The sequence below is a fragment of the Camellia sinensis genome, chromosome 15 (genome assembly GCF_055761805.1).
Source record: "Camellia sinensis isolate YWXY chromosome 15, ASM5576180v1, whole genome shotgun sequence".
In the NCBI taxonomy this organism is placed as follows: Eukaryota; Viridiplantae; Streptophyta; class Magnoliopsida; order Ericales; family Theaceae; genus Camellia; species Camellia sinensis.
Window position 1 is genome coordinate 92,135,419 of NC_138975.1, and position 25,083 is coordinate 92,160,501.

Sequence of the window (25,083 nt, forward strand, 5' to 3'; positions counted from 1 at the left end):
GCATTTTTGGCTAAGATCAGTGAAATGAAACGCATACTTGGGCACTGTTTGGGAAGTGCCTAAAGAGACTATTATAGCCTAAAAAATTTTTTTTGCCAAAAAGTCACTTTTGCAAGTTTTTTCAAAAAAAATAATATATATATATATATGACTGCACAGCCGACAGTGTAGGCACTACACTGTCAGCTTTGTCACTTGTTCCATCAATGAACATTTTACGATTTTACCCCTTGATAGTAATTTAAAAAAATATTTTTTTAGGAATAAATTTGTTATTTTAATTTCAAACATCATTTCAACACATTTTTTAATACAACAACTCAAATAAAATCCATCTCATCTTCCAAAACACAAAAACTAAAATAACCTACAAAAATAGTTAAAAAATCAAATAACCTACTAAAATAACCACTTTCCAAACGAGACCTTTGACATTTGAAGAAGATTCTCTCTTTTCAAATGGGGGTGTAACTTATTTTTTCTTTTTCTTTTTTTTTTTTCCATTTTCCCACCGCATAAAAAGTGACCACCTATTGTTAAAAAAAGGAAAATAAAATAAAATAAAAGTCACCACCTGGAGAACCGGTGATTTCCGGTGGATAAAGTGTGTTGAGAGTGGTATTCCCCTTTCATGAAAACTATTTTTCTACTGTGGTTGGACCCTTAAAAAAAGGTGATGGTTAGGTTAGGCCAAAGAAAAGTATGGTTTGTGGGTTCCCTTACACCTATTATTTTTATTTCAATCTTTTTTGTTGTAATAATGTTATGTTTATTATAATTTTTCTTTTATGGGGAATTACATATATAAAAAAATACAAAGTATCTCGAGGATTCACTAACAAACAAAAGGGAACCAACTCACAGAAAGGAAAAGAGTAAGACCTCAGTGGCTGACCCCCACCACCCATTGGTTCAATTTTTTTAATTTTTTTTGGGGGTCTGTCCTAGAAACAACAACAATGATTCATCCCTTTAAAAATATCACTACTAATAGCACTAATGCATTAAAAAAAAAATACAATTTTAAAATTAAAACATCACATCATTAATAATAAGACTCACTGCTACCTAATTAGTGGGACCACTAATTCATTTTTCCTAGAAACAAAGGCGACCACCTCATGTTTGACAGCAGGCCAGGAGCATCACGCCGATTCACTAACAAACAAAAGGGAACCAACACATGTTGGAAATAGTTGTAGCGGGAGCTGTTAGGGTGCAACCCACCAACAAACAAAAGTAATCAACTCATTTTTTAATATTTTAAAAAATGATGGTAGTGTATGTATTAATTTAGTATACTAATTAATGTATCTATATTAGTTATTGTATTATTATCGATCTCATTTATTATATAAATTATAAATATTAATTTTTTTTTTTAAATTATGTCACATTATCAATTGGTACACTAGTTAGTACATTAATTAATATATATAACATTATTCTTTAAAAAAATAGATTCAACAAATTTAAAATATAATTAAAAATTTAAAATTCAAAACTCAAAATATAAATTAAAACTCTTTTCAAAATTTAAAATTCAAAAACTCTGTTCAAAATACTTTTTAAAATTCATAACCAAACAAATTTTATATTTTCAAAATTCAACTCATAATTCCACACTTAAATCATAACTCCACTTTTCAAATCATAATTTCAAAACTGAACCAAACACTACCTCTATTTTCATACACTCATTAATATTTGTGCATATTATTTCTCAATGTACACATTTAATAATTTGATTATTAATTATTATTCTCATACTACCATCCATATATGCCCCTCTTACCTTTCACATATTGCTGTCCGAATAATGGCCTTGTTTAGGAAGTTTACTATTTTAGTATGCTATTTTAATTTTTAGTTATTTTAGTAATTTAAAATTTTTGACTCCATTTTGCAAGACTTTCTAATTATGATTTGAAAATATGAGTTGTATTTTGAGTTTGTGTGTTTTCAAATTATGATTTGAGCATAGAAAATTTATTTGGTTATGATTTTTGAATAGAGTGTTGAATTGAATTTTGAATTGAGTGTAGAATTGACTTTTGAAAGTTTGATTTGACATGTGAAGTAAAAAAATTTGTTTGGTTATGAGTTTTGGAAGTAGTTTTTAAAACTCAATTCAAATTGTTATAACTTATAACAAAACACACTATTTTCATACTATTGAAAATTCTGATTAACACTCATAACTAAACTCTTTTTAAAATTCAATTAAAAAAATTTATTATTAATAGAAAATAACATTAATCAATTTTTTAATTGAAAATACTACAAAGGAAATAATTTTTTTCCAAAATAAATATTCAAAAAATTTAAATCATAAATATTTAAATAATCTAAAAAATTTAATAAGTAAAAAATTAAAATAAATATTCAAAAATTTTAAATACTCAAAAAATTTAAATAATTTAAAATTTTAAAATTTTAAATTTAAAAACAACTCTGCACTCAAATCGTAACCAAACATATAAAACAAAACTCAATAAAGAAATTATTTTTAAAACTCATAACCAAACACATAACTCGAAACTCCATACTGCTTTCACAACTCTATACTCAAATCGTAATAAAATACATAACAAAAAGATTAAAATATTTAAAAATATTTTTAAAAAATAGAATTTGAATTTATTTTTATAAAATATTTTAAAATTTAAAAAATTAAAATCGTAATATTTAAAAATTAAAATATTTAAAAATATTCAAAAAATAAAAAAATAAAAAAAATCGTAACATATTTAAATATTAAAATATTTAAAATCTTAACAAAATTAAAATATTGATTTGAATTGAGTTTTGAAAAGAGTTTTGAATTATGTGTTTCGTTATGAGTTTTGAAAAGTAATGATTATGTTTTGAATTGAATTTTGAGAAATGGGTGTAGAATTATGATTTGAAAGCTCAAAACAAATATCACACTCAAATCAATGGTGAAACTATAATTTGAGAGGCTTACCAAACTGTAACAACTCTCATTTCAACTTAGTCATACTAGCATACATCTATGTATGATCTTGTTTTGATATGTATATTTGCAAATCTTGACTTGTGTTGCTCGAATGTTGCTTGCATGCCTTGTTCTTGCCTGGTGCGTTGCCGAGGTCATCCTAAGCCTAGACACCTTCGAAACCTTTTCCACTTAGATCTATCTTGGAACCCCTTTGGTTGATCTCCATCTTCACCCTGGCATATTTGCCGAGGTGCGCATCCCCTAGGTCGAGATGTGCATCATCTGGGCCGAGATGTTGTTATCTAAGCGCTCTAGGTCCTTGATCCTTGCGTTGGCGATTTTGTTCCTGGAATGGTATGACCTAGGCCGAGGTGTGGCACATCTAGGCCGAGGTGTGGCACAGCTTAGTCAAGTGTTGCCCTTTCAAGCCAATGTCCTTGCCACTTGCTTGCCGGAGTCTTGTTGTTAGCCGATGTCGTGACTCGCCAGAATTCCCTTACTGTTTACCTTGTTGAATACACCTTGTCATGGCCTTGTCTAATCAGTCAATCACCTTTTTTTAGTAGAGCCAATCAGCCGATGCCACGTGTCCCGGCAGAGGGATTAAGTCAGTGACTGTAGGGGAAAACATATCTTTTTGTATCAAATCTTGCCTTTTAGAGAGAGAAACTCTAGGAAGAAGAAGGAGAAGTTTTGAGAGAGAGAGAGAACTTCCAAGCTTGATCGTTGGAGCTCGAACCGTTAGATTCAAGTTTTGAGGTTAGAATCTTAACCTGCTCTTGTTGTTCTTATTGATCATCTAGCTGCATTGCACGATCGAACTTGTTCTGCACGTCATGCATTGATTTAAAGTTGGTTTTAGAAAGAGAAAATGGTTTTCATGTGTTCTTGAAGAAAAGTCTCGTTTGATCCGAAAGTTTGCGCCTAGAACCATGTTTTGTGCTTGTTTTGATAAGATCCTTGAATATGGGTACCCAGGTCCATGTTTTTGAATTCATAGCATGAAATCTCAGCTTTCGTAATAGCAAGTTTTTGATCTTTGCATTCGTCTTCCTCATGTTCATGTTCTTCATGTTCTTCACGCTCTCGTTCGTCATGCTTATCAAGAAGAAACCCAGATTTTTCCCAACTTCGCTTTTGAAATTGGCCGTCGGGGCCACACCTCAGCAAGGAGGTGTGGGACCTCGGCCTAGACCTGGTAGTTGCCCAGCTTGTTTTCTGGAAATAAGAAATGGTGTTCTGATTTGATTTGACTTAAGTTTTCGAAGAATGCCGAGGTCATTTACGTGCATGTTAGACTTGTTTTGGGTGGTGCATTCAATAGATCTTGCCATGTGTTTGTAGGACTGGGATTTGCTTGACCCCGACGTTTGACGAACTAGGTGAGTGGTATTTTTAATAAAGCTATGTTATATGTTTTGATAAAGATCTTGCTCTACTTTGTTTTGAAAGTATTTGTTAAGCATGAATAATTGTCCCTATTTTGTATATTAAGTATTGCCTCGTTTTAATGATCTTGTTTCGAAAGTCCCTTGTGTTGGAGGACTCTAAACTTTCACAGCACATCTTGTTTCGAAAGTCCCTTGTGCTGGAGGACTCTAAACTTTCGCAGCACATCTTGTCTTGAAAGTCCCTTGTGCTAGAGGACTCTAAACTTTTGTAGCACCCTTGTTTGAGATATCTCCCTTGTTTTGCCTTGTTTTGCCACTGACGGTTTACTGCGTGGATATGTTTGTCGGAATGTCATCGTTTGTAATATGTTGATGCTAGTGAGCATCCCACGAAGCTTTGAAGATCTGTTAGATGGACGAGGTCCATCCCTTGTTATATAAAGTTTTGACTTGTATTGTTGGAAAGGACTTCGGCTATTATTCATGCAAAACCCTTTATTATTTATACCATTCATTGAGTATCCAAGCTCACCCTCTCTATATATATGTAGGTGATGAGCAAGAAGGCGATGACGCCTAGTTGTTACTCGTGAGCTTATTTTGGATTTTTGTCATGCCGGCTTGACTTGTAATCATGTCGGCAGCCTTGAAAATCATGCTTCTCGACTTGTAATATTTGTATTTCGCACACGTCAGCTCGAGAAGCCTTTTGATCAAGATGTGTGTTTTGTATGTATGTTACGTCGGCAACGAGGATGTCGGTAATCTGCTAGACTATGTTTCTTGACCGGTAGTTCGGACATTTTGTTTGTGTCGGCTTGTGAAGCCCTTTGTTAAAATGTAAGACGTAATTTGTACTTTACTTCATTTGTAACTGAGTTGTAACCCATTGAAGATGGTTGCTATTTCACTTAACTTATGCACAGCTCTTATGGGCTAATCTGATTGGTATATATATCGCTTCCATACTTGTGAGCCCCATATATTTATACTCTGTTGTGTGTGAATTTTGATAGTTGGCTTTCGGTAAACTCGGATTACTGGCCATCACGGCACCAAACTACTAGGGGCGGTTTGGGATCGTGACACAAACGGAGCCTTTGTATTTGAAAAGATAGTTGGATTTTTTTATAATTGAATGTGGTGTTTATGAAAGAAAAAAATACAATAATTATGAATTTGATGTGACATTTTGTTTTATTAATTATTTTAACCAATTTTATCTTATTGTAAATTTCAATCTAAAAAAAAACCCCAACCACACTTCCCAAGCAGGCCAATATGTTGGTACATTGCAGTCCCTCACACCTTTCACATATTTTGGAATGAACAATGATTTGTAGCTCGAATTTCCCCCCCTAATCCCCCGAATGCCCAAAACGACGTTGTTTTGGGCATTCTTTTTTTTTTTTTTTTCTTCTTCTTCTTCGTCTTGTAGGTCTGAAACAGAGGGAGAGGAGAAGGAGAGGGAGGGGGAGAGGAGAGGGAGGGGGAGAGGAGAGGGAGAGAGAGAGAGAGAGAGAGAGAGGAGGCAGGTCGTTGTCGCAGCCCCCTTCGCCTGCCGTCGCAGCCCTCCACCGTCGCCTCTGCCCATCATCACAGCCCCGCCTCCACCGATCGTCGTCGCAGCCTCTACCTCGTAGCCCCTGCCCCTCCTCTGCCCCCCGCTCCTCCTCCGCCTCCAGCCCAATTTGTTGGCCCCCTCCAGTTCCTCCTCCTCCTCCTCCTTCCTTTTCTTCTTCTTCTTCCTTCTGATTTTCTTCTTCTTCTTCTGAAAAAAAAAAAAAATGAAAACGCCAAAAATGGCATCGTTTTCATTTCGGGGGGAATTCGGGGAAGCTCTTTCGAGCTACGTAGCATTACCGTTGTGGAATAACAACCCTCTCTTACCTTTCGCATATTGTGGAATAACAACCCTCTCTTCAAAAAAACAAAAAATAAAATAAAATAGATAATAATAATAATAATAATAATGAGCTCTAAGTACATCACTAGTGGTCTCTAATTAGTGGTCGTGATCTCAAGCATTATTGTGTTATTATTTTATATCTATATATATAAGAATAGTTTTGGTCAAAGAGATTGTACTTTTTTTTTTTTTCCATTTTGTCCTATTGTTTTGGTAATATTTACTAACATTACTGGTATTCATTTAAATGATGACTTTTTTCGGGATTATGTAGAAAAACTTGGATAGATATGAAACATGGACATTTTATTTTTGAAATTAGCTTTGGTTAAAGAGGCTTATATTTTTTTCCCATTTTGCCCTCTTTTTTTAGTAATATTTATCAATATTGTTGGTACTAATTTAAATGATGGTTTTTTTCGTAATTATGTAGGAAAACTTGGTCAATAATAAAGAGGGATTAGCACCCCATCAATTATTTTGGATCCTCATTTCTTTGGACTAGTAATGATTCAAACCTCTATAAAACATCACCCCCATAACCCCTACTCACTTGTGATTGGTCCAAGTAAGAAAGAGAAAAAAAATAAAAAATACAAACGCATCATTGGTCTACATCACTGTGGGGGAGGTAGGGGTCTCCCCAAAAGGGGGTCCTAAACATTTTTCTTCTTTGGACCCCTACTTATAAATTCTAAAATCCTTAAAATTTCTTTTCTCCCCTAAAATAATGCCAAAATTATCATTGTGAAAACATTTCACCCATTTAATTAAATGCACACCCCCACACTCTTACACCTCAAAAAGCCTCTCTCCCCAAAATCCTAACAAATCTTACGAGGCGATTATTACTTCATCTCCATATACTTGTTCATGACCTGAGAAAATAAATGTAAGATTTTTTGTTGTTGATTTAAAATTTTTCTTTTGTGGGTTCTGCGATTTTTACGAGTTTCGGTTATCTGTTCTTGAACAAATAAGAAATGTTCGGTTACCTGTTCCCGAACAAATGAACAATGTTTGGGCTTGTATTTTGTTAGGAAAAATATGTGATTCCCCACAAGTAAATCAATCAATGGGAATAAAAACTAATGCGAAAAAATTAAATTAAAAGCAACACAAGAATTTTACGTGGTTCCCTTAATGTGAGGTACGTCCACAGGATCGAAATCCGATTCCATTATTAACTAAATAAGTTTCAAACGATTACAAACGGACACGAATGGTCTCACAAAAACACCCTTAGGTGAATTCCAAATAATCACAAATAAATAAGAGGAAAGACCTCACCAAATAGATGAACAAAAATCTTCAGAACCAGAGTTGTAGAAGGTCCAAAATAACGAACCAAATCAACACCGAAAACGAAGCAAAAAGCCACCCAAATTAATTCCACTGTTCACACACCCAAATAATTGATTTCGCCAAAGTGGAGTATGTAGCAGTCGTTCTCTTCACCTCGGGATGAGCAAAAAACAAACCCTAAAAATATTGTGAATCTAGGGTTTATTATCAAACCTTAGTTGTTTCCAAATTGGATTGGGTCTCCACAAATTAAATATAATATATAAAAATATATTATAATTAATACTAAACCAAATTAAACTCTTTTTCCAAAACCAATTGGGTCCCACACTCCAATAAGGAGGTATACCCAATATATTTCTGAATTTTAGTTATATATTTGGGAGTTCAGTCCTGAAAAAATGTCGAACAACCTTTTATTATTTTTGTCATTTTTTCAATAAATTTACTCTTACAAGGTCAGTCTCCTAAGTTAAAAACACCATTAAAGTTATGAATCGCTACTGAGTTGTGCTCCTCTCGTCTTATAGAATTGTGATTTCGAAAAAACTTCCACTCATTATCATTAATGAAGAAGTGTAGGTAATCAAATGGTTGCCACCGTTACCGCCAGAATATTGCCGCCAAAGGGTTTTTAATGTTTTGAGGGTAGGTAGGTAGGTTTTGAAGGTGGGATTTGAAAAAGATAGATGGATGGATGGTGATGGAGGTGGTTACTCTCATAAACCCTAACTCATCATGTAGTGGGTGTGTGAGCTTAATTGTGAGATGAGGTGTCCCAAAATTATTGATATCATTTTTAGTAATTTCATTTAAAGTTATTATTGTAATAAAAAAAGCCTAAAAAATGGAGGGTCCAAAATAATTGATGGAGTGCTAATAGTAGCACTCATAATAAAATGTGAATATTTACTTTTTAAATAAATTAAAAATACACCCATGAGATTTGTTTAAAATACGAATTGCCCTATATAATATTAGAAATTACAACTATAACAAAAATAAATAAATAAATAACTACTTTCTTATGTAGTAATAAAATTATCAAAATTATTCATTGAAAGATATTTCTTATATAATTAAAAACTATTAATTGACTTAATGATATATTTATTAATATTATAAAACATAATACATAGGCTATCAACTTAAACAATTTAATTAATTTACATTTTTCATACATTTTTTTGGTATTTTAACATTTGACCTGTGCCTATAATTAAAAGTTGGAATTTTGCAGAATTGTTTTCTTGGAAAATGCTATAATATGTACACCTATATGTGCACCTTATCACTTAAAATAAATAAATAAATAAATAAAAATTCACAAAATTTTGCAACAACAGCCATAATATGTATAATCTTGCTATAAATTGTTATAATAAAAAATATCTTAACTAAGTCATAAATTTTTGCACTATCAATCACCAAAATTTAAACAGTTTTTACACTAATTTATTGTGAAGTTGCTATTTTGTAATTGATGTTACAAATTTTAGGGATAAAATTACCCAATTTATGATGCGACTTGCAAAGTTATATCATAACATTTTTCCATTTTCTTTAACGGTGATTGTTTGTATGGGTGGTATGTTCTCAACTTTTGACTATTATCTTTTTTTTTTATCAAAACTTTTGACTATTGAATCTTGAGTTTTTGTAAAACTAGATATTAGCCATCCAAAACAAAGAAAAACTCATATCGTGGCACATGGTTATTACCCCTAAAATGACAAAAAGAAAAAACAAAGTTTCACATTTATAACAAATTCAATTTGTAATTTTATATTTTGGTCAATGTAGATTTTAGGTTCAATTGACTAGAAAGATGAAAACCTTAAAATTTTACATCATTATAATTGTTACCTAAAAGACAATCTAAGAAGAGGGATAAATTAGGTTTTTATAAATAAAAATAATAATACCTTAGTAAAAATTATAACTAACATAATAGATAAATATAGTTAATGTAATAAAAATAATTAAAATAAGTGTTCTAACAACTATGTCAGTTAATGATTTTAGCACAGTCAAAATGTGAACTATAACTATGGCAATTTAAATAAAATAAAGAGATAAGGGAGAGAGAAGCAAACAAATTTATAGTGGTTCGGATTCAACTCGGCCTATGTCCACTCCTCAAGCTTCACTTGAGATTTTTCACTATACTCTAGCTGCACAGGGTGCTAGCAATCTTTTCACAGATGGAGCAATCCTCTACAGATTTTACACAGACTTTCTAAATCAAGAACACTGAGTGTACTACACTCTTACAAGGTTGAAAAGAATGTGTTTTTGCTTTCATAGAAAGTTACAAGAATTATCTCTCAAAGATAGATATAAAAATGAAGCTCTGATTTTTCTGTACAGGAAAGATGGACTTAAAGCTATACGTCTCGATGTATAATCTCTGAAAGAGGATGTAAACAAAAATTGAATAACAATTTTCAGAGACTTTTTCAAAGAATAGATGTGAGTGATTATATATCAAAGAATATTTTCTGGTTTTTTTGTAACTTGTTTACATTAGAGGCTATAGACACCCCATTTTTGACCGACCTTGAGACTCAGACGTCACCAGTTGAGCGCTTGGTGATATTGCATAAAGTGCTCGTTCAGAAGTTTCAGAGTCTCGGCTGCGAGCCCTACTTCCGGACTTCCGGACCCTTTCATGCTTTGCCTCAGTTTGCGAACTAGGCTCTGTTTTCTCTTCGCGAAGGGAGGGAGAGGTCTCGTAGATCATCTCTCAGTGGCCGTAGGCTACGTTTTGTGGTCGTAGGCCATTTTGCCCGTTTGAGTCCGGTTTCCGGTTTTTCGGAGCCGTTGGCCGTGTGCCTCGGTTCGGGACCGCTTAACCACCTCCGTTTACTTCGGTTTTTGGCATACTTCTTATTTGCTCCCTTTTGAGGGACACTGTGGTCCGAGAGACCGACTTCGTGGTCGAACACCACCCCCGGTGCTTAACAGCCCGTTTTCAGGACCCCGAACTGCGTGTTCTGGCCTCCGAACATTCGTTTTGCATCGGTTTTCGTTCATTTTTGGCAGGTACCTCTGTTTCATCACCAGGAAGGCTGTAGAAGGGTGGGAGGCCAGGAATTGTTTCAGCAACCAGTTATATTCCTCCGGCGCCCTCCGACGCCCGTTTTTCTCACTTCAAAACCAATGTTAAACACCCTTAGACCATTTTCTTGCACCCAAAACCACATATTTGTGATGTACACACCTAGGAGGCCACCAATATTTGGTGGCCAGCCACTAATGTTGCTTGACCCTTTTGAACCCCTCCTAAAAGTGGGTTGTTCTCTCTCCTGGGTCACTTTTTCCAGTGTTTGACCACATGGTTGTGTTGTGCACACATGGGAGGCCACCAATATCATATGGTCGGCCACTAATTCTCATTGACCTTTTTGACCCTTGGCCGGCCGGCCATGGGAGGTAGCCGGCCGGCCACCTGCAGCTTGGATAACTGGTCGGCCATGATCCTCAGGGTTGGTACATTACAAATATGTATTCATTTTCCCCGGATTTGGTATCCGGGAGGGGATTGCCATTTTGGAGGGAAACTTGGTTGGTTTTCCCTCCATTTTTCCCCCCTTTTCCCCCCATTTTTGCCTTTATAACAGCAGCTCCAGCTGCTGGTTTGGGGTTGACAAAAAATCCCCCTCAAGCCCTTTGCATCATCTCCCTCCATCTCTCTCTTTCAAGCTCAAGCATCCAAGTTCCTTGCACCATTCCTTCATCACTACCTAGCATCACCACCACTACTCCATTTCCAGCAGCTTGGGGAGCTTTCCAGCAGCTAGAAGGCATCACTTCTCAAGCCAAGAAGCAACCAAGGGTTGGTCTTCAAGGGTAAATGTCAATTCCCTCTTTTTGAGCTTAATTTTGCAACATTTTTCTAGCTATTTTGCTTGCTGTTTTGAGTTCCGACCAAAACTGAAAGTACCCTTATTTGAGCTCTATTTCATGATTCATTAAGGGAATTTTGTCATTTGAGGTCCCCATCTTGCACTTCCTTCTTTATCTCTCCTTTAGGCCCTAATCTTGCATGTTATTTTTGGCCTATGTGTAATCTGTTTTGGGGCATGTCATAAACTGTAAGTGAGCTTGTTTTGAGCCCTTCTTCAACATTGAAGAAGGGCTCATCACTGTTTAGATACCCCATGTGCTACTTACTTTGAAATCCATGTTTTTGCCTCATTTTGCATGTTTTTTTAGCCTATTTTTCTTCTGTTTTTGGACCTTGGTCCAAACTGAAAGTGGCCATATTTTGACCCCCTTGTCATGTTTCATTAAGGGCCTTTGGCTGTTTGATGAATGTTTTGTATACTTTGTGTTTTGACCTCTTTTGGGCCCTACTTTGCATGGCATTTTGAGCATACTTGTATATTGTTTTGGGGGTTTCCATAAACTGTAAGTAGTAATATTTTTGGTCCCTCTTCAGTGTTGTAGAAGAGTATTTTTCTGTTTGGGCTTTGCATCTACCACTTGCTTCATTGCCTCCCTTGCGGAGCCATTTTTGTATGATAATTTAGTCCCACTTGTGCTTACTGTTTGGCCATGCTTTTAACTGTAAAAATGCTTATTTTGAGGCTGCCTTGCTTCTGTATTTTCATTCCATGTACCAATTATGCATGCTTTGTATAGCTGTAAGCCATTTCATGTACCTAGTCTTGCATTTTGGGAGAAATTTCATGCATCGGGTGTCATTTCGCCTTGTTTCGGGGCTGTTTTGCCCCACATTTTGCTACTGATTTTTGCATGTTTGCATATCATATTCCATTTCTTTGCCATGTCTCATTAGAGTGGCATTTCGGTGCCTGAGGGTCGGTCCTCGGTGCACGCACTTCGAGTTGTCTCATTTTCATCTTATGGCCTCTTATGTGAGTGTGGCTGAGGTCCACTTGTGTTGGTGTAAGTCCATATTGCATTGTGTATGCCATTTCATTCCATAGTATTGTGTATGCTAGGCCGTATATTAGCGCATTGTGTATGCCATGTTTCCTCGTGCATCGTGTATGCCATTTCATAGCCTTTCGCATGTTAGGTTGTATCTTAGTTGCATTTCATGCATATCATGCATATTGCATCGTGTTCGGGATAGGAGTTAGCCCGGGCACGGGAAACGAGGTACGTTCCGTACTCCGAGTGACGGAACGTGTCTCAATTCCCCAGTCACCGACACTCCGGATTATCCATGATGGAGTTAGGTTTTGTTGTATTTTCATATACATTCATTTCATATTGAGTTGTGCAATTCGACTCCTTAGCCATCATGCATCGATATGCGTGATTGGTGGTACGAGGATCGAGACATGCATATATTTGTGAAAATACATTGCCATGCCCATTTCCTGCTCTCTGTTGCAGCAAAATGAAGAATCAGTAACTTTTCGGAGCTTGGCACGCATTTCAAGAATAGGTGCAAATAGAGGCTAATTGGGACATCGTCATGGATTTCCGCACAAAGGCAACCCGAACATGCATCATTCACCACCCGGAGCGGAATCAAGGCAGTCCCTAGCTTACATGCCAGTTTATAGCTTTCTTAGTTAATTTGTAAATTAATTAGGAATTTGTTTATATTCGGACTGTATTATTCGGACTGTATTATTTGGACTGTACTATTTATTCGGACCCTTTGCGCGAGGGCACAATTGTAATAAGTGTGCGCGTGTGTGTTGTATGTCTTCCCACCCCACGTCTTTCTTCCCTTTTATTTACCTGCTTATGATGGTTAGATTAGGGCATGTTTCAATTAGCATACAGTATGACAGCATGTTTGCATCATTCATCTGTTTTGCATGCACCAGGCTCGACGCATCATACTAACTGCATTGTATTTTCAATTCAAAGTCGAATACTTGTTAGCTGTTGTATCTCATATGCCATGTTTAGAATAGCCGAGCCTGCTATAGTTGCATTTTGCATGTGTTGCATTAGGCATTTCTGTATAATTAGGATCATGCATGGATTTCTAATTAGTTTCTGTTTTGGCTTGGAGTACTCGGTAAGTTTTATGCTTTAGCATCCTTGCATGTGTGTGAGTGACTGCCATGAATAGCATGCTTACCATGAGGCTATTTGCTTATGTGATATAACTGCCTGAATGCCTGTGGGTGAAGGGTGGGTTATTTGGATTGGAACAAATAATCAACTGTGAGTTTTAAGCCCACTAGATAGTGGCAAAACCATCTTTTCTTAAGCCCACCTGAGGGTGGCAAAATCTGCATTTTAAGTCTACTTGCGAGTAGCAAACCATCTTTAAAAAACAAACAGGAAATGTTTTGTTCCAATTCAGGCGATCCAGTCTATACTTGTATGCTGTGCGCATCACATAGTAAATCTAGGCTAATAACCGGAATAAGAACACATAATGTTTTCAAAAATAAATATCATGGTTAGTAGAGGCCGATCTTTGATCGGGCGAGCGGGGGTGCTCACGAAGTGACCTTCCCCAATCGTACCCAACTTCCCGAGCCGAGGCAACTTTGGTGATGACAGACACGTGGCCTTAGGCAACGAGTCAGGGTTTCCTAAATTTCCCAAAATAAAATATTTAGGTGGCGACTCTGTATCTGGCAAAGCAGTCCATGTTTGGCACTTCTTTCAAAAATCTGTTTTCTCAAAACGATTCGCCGGATTTGGACTCTTTGGTTCAGACTTAGAACCGTGACAATTTGAGAGTCCTGAGTTGTAGTGACCCCAAATGAACAGAACGGGACTCACCCTCTCGGGGCGTTCGGGGACGTCTACAGTTTCTGGCGACTCTACTGGGGATTTAGAGGACTTGACTCGAACTCATGATATCTGTTTTTGACTACACTTGTGTGTATCTTTGCATTGCATTTGCATTGGTGCGCCTGGGACACCGTGTTTGCCATCTGCTATTCCTAAACGGTTTGCCGGAGGCTTGTCTTGTCAAGGCATGACCATAAGGCTGACCGGTTGTGGGCTCTGCCAGTATGGGAACACAAACCCCGGTTTACCGGGGCACCCTTTTTGACCATTCGACCTAGTGTATATTCGGATCCATAGTGACCATTCCAAACTAGGACAGGTTATTTACCCGTTTATAGGTTGTTTGAAACCGCTGCGTGCGTAGTGAAACCCTAGTTCCTGACAAAATAGGACAGGGAAACCCTACCCCAACATAGGGGTGTTTTGGCTCCCACTTATCTGTTATGTACTTTTAGAGTGTGTCTCTATAGGAATGCATGTATCAGTCTACAAGTTTGGGCATCAGGCCTGCAGGCATCAGTATCTGGGAATCAGTTTTACCTGAGGGTATCAGTTCACCGGCAGAATTTTGGGCAGAATTCAGTAGAGAGCACACTCATTCACATAGGCTCATATCTGTTCAGGTGAAATCAGGCTGAGATGCTGCATGTTTCCCCTTTTGCTAGGTAGTCTTGGAACCATAGCTTCAGAAGGCTTCGATATCCCCCGGGTACATTGGACTAGTGCTGATAGACTTTGTTAGGTCAGAAATTCAATTCAAGGGCAACCAGTGTTCTTTCGCTAAGGCAAGGTAAAGAAAAGCCAGTCAGGGCTCATCGGTTCATCTAATCCGTCAGTCGCCAGTCACATCACCTTTGTTCAGACTCAGCAGACCGTGATGGCACAAGGTTCGGAAGAATTTGCGGCCGTGATAGCAGCGCTAAATCAGGGAACTGCCATGCAGGCTGAGACCAATATTGAAACGCAGCGCCCATCTGGGGCATCTACCTCACATCCAGCTTTGGGACCCCAGCCGAACTTTGACCCAATTCCGCCAGTTGAAGATTTGCAGTGTCTGAATCCTCGAGAAGGGTTGGCTCAAGCTCAGGTGCTCAGACCCCTGGTGCAGCCTAATGAGAGAACTCAACCCTTTCATGTTGATGAGTTCAATCTGACCGCAGTGAAAATTGCGAACCTTGAGAAGCAGTTCAAAAGGGCACAAGGCCTTAACTCTATTCCCGACATTGAGGATGGGTACACCGAGTCTGCCATCCGGCTCCCAGACAGATTCAAAATGCCATATATCGACCGTTTCGATGGGTCTGGAGATCCAATGGTACATATCCGACTTTTCTTGGATGTCCTAAAGCCGATGGGTCTGACTAAGCCACAGAAACTCTCTCTGTATGGGAGAACCCTGTCGGGTGTAGCAGCCACTTGGTACGCTAAGTTGGAGAATACAGTGAAGCAAAACTGGGAAGAATTGGCTGAGGCCTTTGTCGATCAGTATTCTTACAATACCCAAGTCGAAATGACCATCCAAGAGCTTGAAGCAACCCGCCAGAACCCAACAGAGCCTTTTGTGGAATTCGTTGCGAGGTGGAGAGCAAAGGCAGCACAAATGACAGATTATCGCCCTTCTGAGAGGGATCAAGTGCAGATGATGGTGCGAAACCTCGAGCATGATATGTTACAAAAGTTGATAGTCGCTCCACTATTCACTTTCAAAAGTCTACATGAATTGGGGGTTCAGGTCGAGAATGCGTTCAACAGTGGGATCATTCCCAGAACAAGGGAACCGACAAAGAGGGTGATTTCAAGAAGTACCAATGCCAGAAGTAGCACTATTCCCGAACCCATTGAAATCAATACAGTCGTCATAACTAACCCTTTTGCCAAACCAAGCCTACGACCAGCCAGCCCAGCCCAAGCTCAGGGCAGAACTTTCACTCCCCTCTATATGAGCCTGACTAGCGCACTAAAACTCCTGATGGAAAAAGGGCATCTCAAACCCCTCGATCCTCAACCTCTTCCCGACCCACTCCCAGCCAGACATAACCCCGCCAAGTACTGTATGTACCATCAGCAGCGCGGTCATGGCACCAACCGTTGCTACCGCCTTCGTCATGAGGTCCAAAATCTCATCGACAACCGGACGATAGCTCCACCTTCAGACCCCAATGACCAAACATCTCCTGCCTACCTCAATCTCATCCATATACTGCCATCCACCTATGACCCCAGCATATACATCACCCCGGCCCATCTACCCAAACTTGAGGTGTTTATCCCAGAAAGTATGGACTTATGCATGATGGGTGCACCTAAACCTCAATCATCTCAAGCCCGTGAGCCCACTACTTCTGAGCTGAAGAGAATGATCGAAGATCTTCAAAGGACTGTGACAGATCTGGCCTCCGGGACATTGGCTCCATCATCAACTACACCACATACCGGGAACTTCATGTCAAAAGGCTCCCCGATGTTGGAACGGGCTGCATTTGAGGAAGGCCAATCCCGTGGCAAAGTGGAGGCGAGTGGAAGGAACAAAATAGGGGCGGACATGGATCCCAATGAACATCTTCTGTTGGCTGTTGAGGCTTTGAAAGCCGAGGGACTGAACAAAGAGCAAGTCCTCGCAGTTGTTGCAAAAGCTGTAGATGACACTTTCGCTACTCAGGTTGGGGGCAGTCCGAATCAAAGGGAACATCGGGAGAAGGGCTGTCATACCAGAGACGATCCTGTTATCTCTAATCCTCCACTCGGAAGAGATCGGCAAATCAGGCCAGCACCTACCAATCCCTTTGCTGGTGCACCCAGTAAAAATCCACAAGCCTTGAAGTACCAACCCCGAGGTCGGAGGGTCTTCCATGCCCTCTATATGCCTTTGTCCAAAGCTCTCCAAATCCTTGTTGGACAAGGCCATCTCAAACCCCTTGAGCCTCGGCCTCTCCCGAACCCTCTTCCGGCTACACATGATACTACCCAGTACTGTGCGTACCATCAACAAACTGGCCATACTACCGACGACTGCTTCCGTCTTCGCCATGAAGTACAGGATCTATTTGACAATGGGGTCATCCTCCCGCCGAGCTTAGTAAAGTCTATCGGCACTAGATCGATGAATTTGGGGGGATACTATTATGTGATCGGGAGATGAACCACCTGCAGGCAGCGCTTGATTAACTCCAGACGTGGGAATAGCATGCACTGTTCTGAGCAATATGCAAATACCAGTTTTTGTGCTTTCTGACTTGGGTATTGGGTCAGTCTTGTTGTGTCGTACAGAGTCAGTCTTTTTTTACTGAGTCAGTTGGGTCTGTCTTGTCGTACCGAGTCAGTCCTGTTTTGTTAGAGTCAGGTGATTCCGGGGGTGTTACCTCGGGCATCATTGTTTTGTTTTGTGTTTGTCTTTTTGCTTTCTTTTGAGTCTGTTTCTGTCTTGGAGCCAGTAATGCCAATAGATTTGAATGAAACAGCAGTGATTTTCACACTCATGTGTTTGCTTCTGCCTTACGCCAGCCGTGCCAAAAAGTTTGAATGAAACGGTAGTACTTTTCGCCTACTCTTCTGTACCCCAAAATCATTGCATCGACCTAAGTTTTTCAAAACTTTTTTTAAACACTGCGGTGAAAATGAAGAGGAAGGATTTCCTCGGGATTTGCAAAACTTTGATCATTTGAGAGAAAGAGAGGCGTGCCAAGCCCTTAATGAATGAAATCATGCTTGTTAGCGTGAGTACTGAGAAGGACCCTGGCTTGATCCAGACTGGTTTCACACTATCTTCAGCGCGAGCGATTTGTCGCTTTCTTAAAAACTTTCAAAAACAAAATGTTTTGCGCGGTCCTGCGAAGACCTGTGTGGAATCGCTCCCGAGATTATGCAGCCTAGGATCGCTCTCAGCCTCGAGACTCAACCCCTTCGCTTCCGAACCTTGAACTTGAATTCAGAAGGTTCAACGGTCAACTACGATGTGAGGCCTGTGTGACCAGATTTGAAGCAGCCCTCGAACAAGAGGCCAGGAAAGTCAGATCAAAAGATCAGAAGATCAGAAGAAGCTTGCAAAGCTAGAATATAAGTACCCCTCGAACTAGGGACAAAGATATCAGACATGCTCGAAGAGCTGAAGATGAGTCCTCTTGCAAATCAACAGCCACTCTCTTGGATACGGATGGCTTCGAAACCCTATAACCATTTGGCATGGACCAAGCTACACTTTTACCCTTGAGAGGCTCGCTGGGCCGAAAACCCGGAAGGGCGACCCAGGCAAAAGTTAGAGCAATAAAAAGAAGAAAAAGAACAAAAAAGAAGAAAAAGAAAAGAAAAAAAAAAAAGAAAGAAAAAATGCAAAAAAAGAAAAGAAAAGAAAGGAATATCAAAAAGAAGAAGAAAAGAATTAAAAAGAGAAAGAAAGAAGAACAAAGCTCGCAAGGTCGAAAACCCGCAACGGGCGCCTTGGCAAAAGTTAGAGCCTAAAAAGGAGAGGTTAATACCCGAGTGTACCTTAACCCCGAACTACGTGAGGCTTGATTCCCATCTTTGGGATACGTAGGCAACTTCATTCTGAAGTCCAGCCGTAAAACAATTCAAATTCGATTGTGTCCATGCGATGGTTCTGGTCATCCTTGTCTTCTCTGTATGTGAGGATTTGGTTGTGTTCGTCACTCTGAGGACTGACTACAATGCGCCGCGGTGCTATCCAAACAAGGGGCAACTCTCCGTTGCCACTTAGTGTGCTGCGGCGCCATTCAAACAAGGGGCAACTTTCCGTTGCCATTCAATGCGCCGCGGTGCCATTCAAACAAGGGGCAACTTTCCGTTGCCATGCAGTGTCCTTCAGACAAGGGGCAATTTTCCATTGCTATGGATCCGAGGTTGTGCATCTCAAGAGTAGGTTCCGTGCTCGTTGAGCAGTGGTTGTTTGCAAAAATAGTTTTTGAGAATTTTTACTGAGGTTGACTAATCTTCTCGAAAAGTACTCTATTTTTCAAAACTGGACCATTTCTTGGACCGAAAAAAGGAAAACCCTTAGTGCTCATAGCCTAACTTGCATGATTTTAAATCAGAAAATCGAACAAGCGCGTTAATCTAACTCTCATGTTGGTCAAAATTGTTTTAGTAGAAAGCCAAAACAAAAAATGGTCAAATTGATGAACTAGGGGCACAGTTGAGTCAGGCTTCCTGTCTTTTCCTCGTTGTCAATGCATTTGCCAGAAAGGGCACTCTACTTGCCAGAAAAGGCATCGTATTCGCCAAAAGAGGGCACAACTGAAGTTAGCAGAAAAGGGCTGAAAGCTCTCAACATCCCCCAAGCAGCGAGGTATCAAGCCAAGTATAAAGCACGAACTGGAATGATCTGATCACGTCCAAACTCCCCGGTGGAGCATCATCAACCAATGTCAATTACAGATCTGCTGCACATCCAGCCGCATCACAACCCCTCTGTGGGAGAAACTCACTGTTGTGAACAAGAAGAAGAATCTATCGGAATGCTAGGGGCAAGAGCCCGCAACTTTCTGTTTGTCCATCAACCACCCAGGGGAGGGATAAAAAAATGAGAGATTGAAGAATAGAGAGATGTGCGCTGAGAGAAAAAGTGAGAAAATGGGTTTTTCAGAAAAACAGAGCCTGAGGGCTGAGTGATGTGAGAATCACAAATAAGAAAAGGGTGGGAAATAATACCCGGAGAAACTGGCTCCTCGTGCACCAAGGGGTCTCTCGTCTTTGTAACACATCTGAGTGTTGTGTCTTTTGTCTTGTCTCGATTCTTGCTTTGAGTTAGTCCGAGTGTGTCTCGATGTGTTTAGGTTGTTTACCTTTTGTTTTCCATTATTGAGTCTTTTTTCGCTGTGCTCAGTTGTAGGCTCAATACTCGGTCGAGAACTCATTTCTCAATTTAAAAAAAAAATCATCTTGTGCTCAGAGAGTGCTGTGCCATTCTCCACATTTGTGCAAAACAGGATTTGTTCTTTCATAAAACTGCAGGGTCCACCCCCGATAAGTGTGAACAGTAGAACAAGGACCTATCTGAAGCTATGTAGGTTCCAGACTGGCAAAGCAAAAGAAAAAAGGAAAATTTGGAGCATCTTAGGGTGTTCCAGCTTTGGCAAGATCCGAGACTGCATTTCAGGTGCACCTTCCCAGACCTCGCCATTTCTCTGGAGTATGAGTGTATCTCGGCCCCAAGTGTAAGCCTGCTTCAAGTCAGAATGGCAATTAAAGCAGCAGCAGATGTTATCTCTTGCCAACATAAACAGGGTGTGCCCTTTTTAAGCTAAGTGTGTTACAAAGTCCTCCGAAAGGTAAATCGGAGGCACCAGAGTACATGTTTGATGCCCTTCCATTGCATAGAATGTGCACTTTCATATACACTTCTGTGACATGCGTGCCGCGCATCGTTATGATTCATGCATAGAATATGCTTGCTTTCGATTCTGCATAGAATTTGCTTTCAATATTGCATAGAATATGCTCCTGTTTCTTGCATAGAAAATGCTCGTATCTTTTGCATAAAAAATGCACTCTTCCATGCTTGCATAGAAAATGCACCTCATTTGCATAGAACATGCATTCACTCGCACTATTTTGTGCATTCCATTTCAATCGCGCTGTTTAGCGTATTGCACTGTCTTGTGCATTTCAAATCACTCGCGCTGTTTAGCGTATCGCACTGTTTTGTGCATTTCAAATCACTCGCGCTCTTTAGCGTATCGCACTGCCTTGTGCATTTCAAATCACTCGCGCTGTTTAGCGTATCGCACTGGCTTGTGCATTTCAAATCACTCGCGATGTTTAGTGTATCGCACTGTCTTGTGCATTTCAAATCACTCGCGTTGTTTGGCGTAACGCACTGTTTTGTGTAGTTTATCATTCGCGCTATTTTGCGTACCTCAATCGCACTGTTTTATGCAGTTTACATTCGCGCTATTTTGCGCACCTCAATCGCACTGTTTTGTGCAGTTTATCATTCGCGCTATTTTGCGCACCTCAATCGCACTGTTTTGTGCAGTTATCATTCGCGCTATTTTGCGCACCTCAATTGCACTGTTTTGTGCAGTTTATCATTCGCGCTATTTTGCGCAACTTCGTCGCACTGTCTTGTGCATTTCAAATCAATCGCGCTGCTTAGCGTATCGTACTGTTTTGTGCATTGTACCATTCGCGCTATCTTGCGCACCTTATCTGTATCGCACTGTTTTGTGCATTCACTCTGCATCGTACTGTCTTGTGCACTCCCTGGTCCAGGAGACCTTGAATCCTCTGGTCTAAGGAGACCTTAAATCCTGCATCATCATTCGCGCTGTTTCTGCGCATCGTACTTGCATTTTGCTTGCATTTCTTCGCACTGTCTTGTGCACTCCCTGGTCTAGGAGGCCTTAAATCCTCTAAAGGTGCAATTCCTTTGGTGTTTGTCGTGCCTGAACGACTTCCGGTGGTCTGGTATAGCCACCTGCCTGTGTTCGCGGTGAGTTCCTAGGAGACCAACTGAGACGGTGGAAACTAGAGTTCGAATGGCTTATGCCTAGAACGCAAAGGTTCGGGATTTCCAAGACTAAAGTCTGGTTTAAATACCCAGGGGTATGTCCTCGGCTTGAAATCTGTATGGCAGCCCCATAGATTGAGATAGCATCTGTATGCACCTCAATTCTGGATACTGATCCAACCTAGTCTGTCACCCTGTTGGAGAATAGGGAAAGCTGCGACCATAGTCAGGGAGAAAAGTAGTACCTGTGGTTCAACCAAGAAGAAGCGAGAGATCCCCAGCACCATCAGGCACGATATTGTATGTACGGTTCATTTGAGGCTGGTACGACCAGACGAATCGCGCAGGTATCGTATCTTCTCCGTGTGAGACGTGGCGAGAATTGAATAATTCTCTGCATTCCTAACTGCGTGAAATATAGTTGTTGCTTTGCATTCTTGCTTAAAACTGTTGCATCTATTTGCGAATACTTGCTTCATTACAGCTCGCTGCATTTACACGATCATTGAGTTACTTTCGGCTTCTTGCATTGTCAGTTGCATTTTGCCCCCGCCTGCGGGCACATCTGTGTCATTTTGTATGTTTGTTTGAGTCTTCGGCCTTGTCAAAAATGGGTCGTCTCTGGGCTTTAACATTTACTCCCGTCACTTATGACTTTCGAGTTCTGTCAAAGAGGGGCAACTGTAGACACCCCATTTTTGACCGACCTTGAGACTCAGACGTCACCAGTTGAGCGCTTGGTGATATTGCATAAAGTGCTCGTTCAGAAGTTTCAGAGTCTCGGCTGCGAGCCTTGCCTCCGGACTTCCGGACCCTTTCACGCTTTGCCTCGGTTTGCGAACCAGGCTCGGTTTTCTCTATTTTCTCTTCGCGAAGGGAGGGAGAGGTCTCGTAGATCATCTCTCAGTGGCCGTAGGCTACGTTTTGTGGTCGTAGGCCATTTTGCCTGTTTGAGTCCGGTTTCCGGTTTTTCGGAGCCGTTGGCCGTGTGGCTCGGTTCGGGACCGCTTAACCACCTCCGTTTACTTCGGTTTTTGGCATACTTCTTATTTGCTCCCTTTTGAGGGACACTGTGATCCGAGAGACCGACTTCGTGGTCGAACACCACCCCCGGTGCTTAACAGCCCGTTTTCGGGACCCCGAACTGCGCGTTCTGGCCCCCGAACATTCGTTTTGCATCGGTTTTTGTTCATTTTTGGCAGGTACCTCTGTTTCATCACCAGGAAGGCCATAGAAGGGTGGGAGGCCAGCAATTGTTTCAGCAACCAGTTATATTCCTCCGGCGCCCTCCGACGCCCGTTTTTCTCACTTCAAAGCCAATGTTGAACACTTTTGGACCATTTTCTTGCACCCAAAACCACATATTTGTGATGTACACACATGGGAGGCCACCAATATTTGGTGGCCGGCCACTAATGTTGCTTGACCCTTTTGAACCCCTCCTAAAAGTGGGTTGTTCTCTCTCCTGGGTCACTTTTTCTAGTGTTTGACCACATGGTTGTGTTGTGCACACATGGGAGGCCACCAATATCATATGGTCGGCCACTAATTCTCATTGACCTTTTTGACCCTTGGGCGGCCGGCCATGGGAGGTAGCCGGCCGGCCACCAGCAGCTTGGATAACTGGCCGGCCATGATCCTCAGGGTTGGTACATCACAAATATGTATTCATTTTCCCCAGATTTGGTATCCGGGAGGGGATTGCCATTTTGGAGGGAAACTTGGTTGGTTTTCCCTCCATTTTCCCCCCTTTTCCCCCCCTTTTTGCCTTTATAACAGCAGCTCCAGCTGCTGGTTTGGGGTTGACAAAAAATCCCCTCAAGCCCTTTGCATCATCTCCCTCCATCTCTCTCTTTCAAGCTCAAGCATCCAAGTTCCTTGCACCATTCCTTCATCACTACCTAGCATCACCACCACTACTCCATTTCCAGCAGCTTGGGGAGCTTTCCAACAGCTAGAAGGCATCACTTCTCAAGCCAAGAAGCAACCAAGGGTTGGTCTTCAAGGGTAAATGTCAATTCCCTCTTTTTGAGCTTAATTTTGCAACATTTTTCTAGCTATTTTGCTTGCTGTTTTGAGCTCCGACCAAAACTGAAAGTACCCTTATTTGAGCTCTATTTCATGATTCATTAAGGGAATTTTGTCATTTGAGGTACCCATCTTGCACTTCCTTCTTTATCTCTCCTTTAGGCCCTAATCTTGCATGTTATTTTTGGCCTATGTGTAATCTGTTTTGGGGCATGTCATAAACTGAAAGTGAGCTTGTTTTGAGCCCTTCTTCAACATTGAAGAAGGGCTCATCACTGTTTAGATAACCCATGTGCTACTTACTTTGAAATCCATGTTTTTGCCTCATTTTGCATGTTTTTTTAGCCTATTTTTCTTCTGTTTTTGGACCTTGGTCCGAACTGAAAGTGGCCATATTTTGACCCCCTTGTCATGTTTCATTAAGGGCCTTTGGCTGTTTGATGAATGTTTTGTATACTTTGTGTTTTGACCTCTTTTGGGCCCTACTTTGCATGGCATTTTGAGCATACTTGTATATTGTTTTGGGGGTTTCCATAAACTGTAAGTAGTAATATTTTTGGTCCCTCTTCAGTGTTGTAGAAGAGTATTTTTCTGTTTGGGCTTTGCATCTACCACTTGCTTCATTGCCTCCCTTGCGGAGCCATTTTTGTATGATAATTTAGTCCCACTTGTGCTTACTGTTTGGCCATGCTTTTAACTGTAAAAATGCTTATTTTGAGTTTTCCTTGCTTCTGTATTTTCATTCCATGTACCAATTATGCATGCTTTGTATAGCTGTAAGCCATTTCATGTACCTAGTCTTGCATTTTGGGAGAAATTCCATGGATCGGGTGTCATTTCGCCTTGTTTCGGGGCTGTTTTGCCCCTCATTTTGCTACTAATTTTTGCATGTTTGCATATCATATTCCATGTCTTTGCCATGTCTCATTAGAGTGGCATTTCGGTGCCTGAGGGTCGGTCCTCGGTTTGCGTGCACGCGTGCACGCACTTCGAGTTGTCTCATTTTCATCTTATGGCCTCCTATGTGAGTGTGGCTGAGGTCCACTTGTGTTGGTGTAAGTCCATATTGCATTGTGTATGCCATTTCATTCCATAGCATTGTGTATGCTAGGCCGTATATTAGCGCATTGTGTATGCCATGTTTCCTCGTGCATCGTGTATGCCATTTCATAGCCTTTCGCATGTTAGGTTGTATCTTAGTTGCATTTCATTCATATCATGCATATTGCATCGTGTTCGGGATAGGAGTTAGCCCGGGCACGGGAAACGAGGTACGTTCCGTACT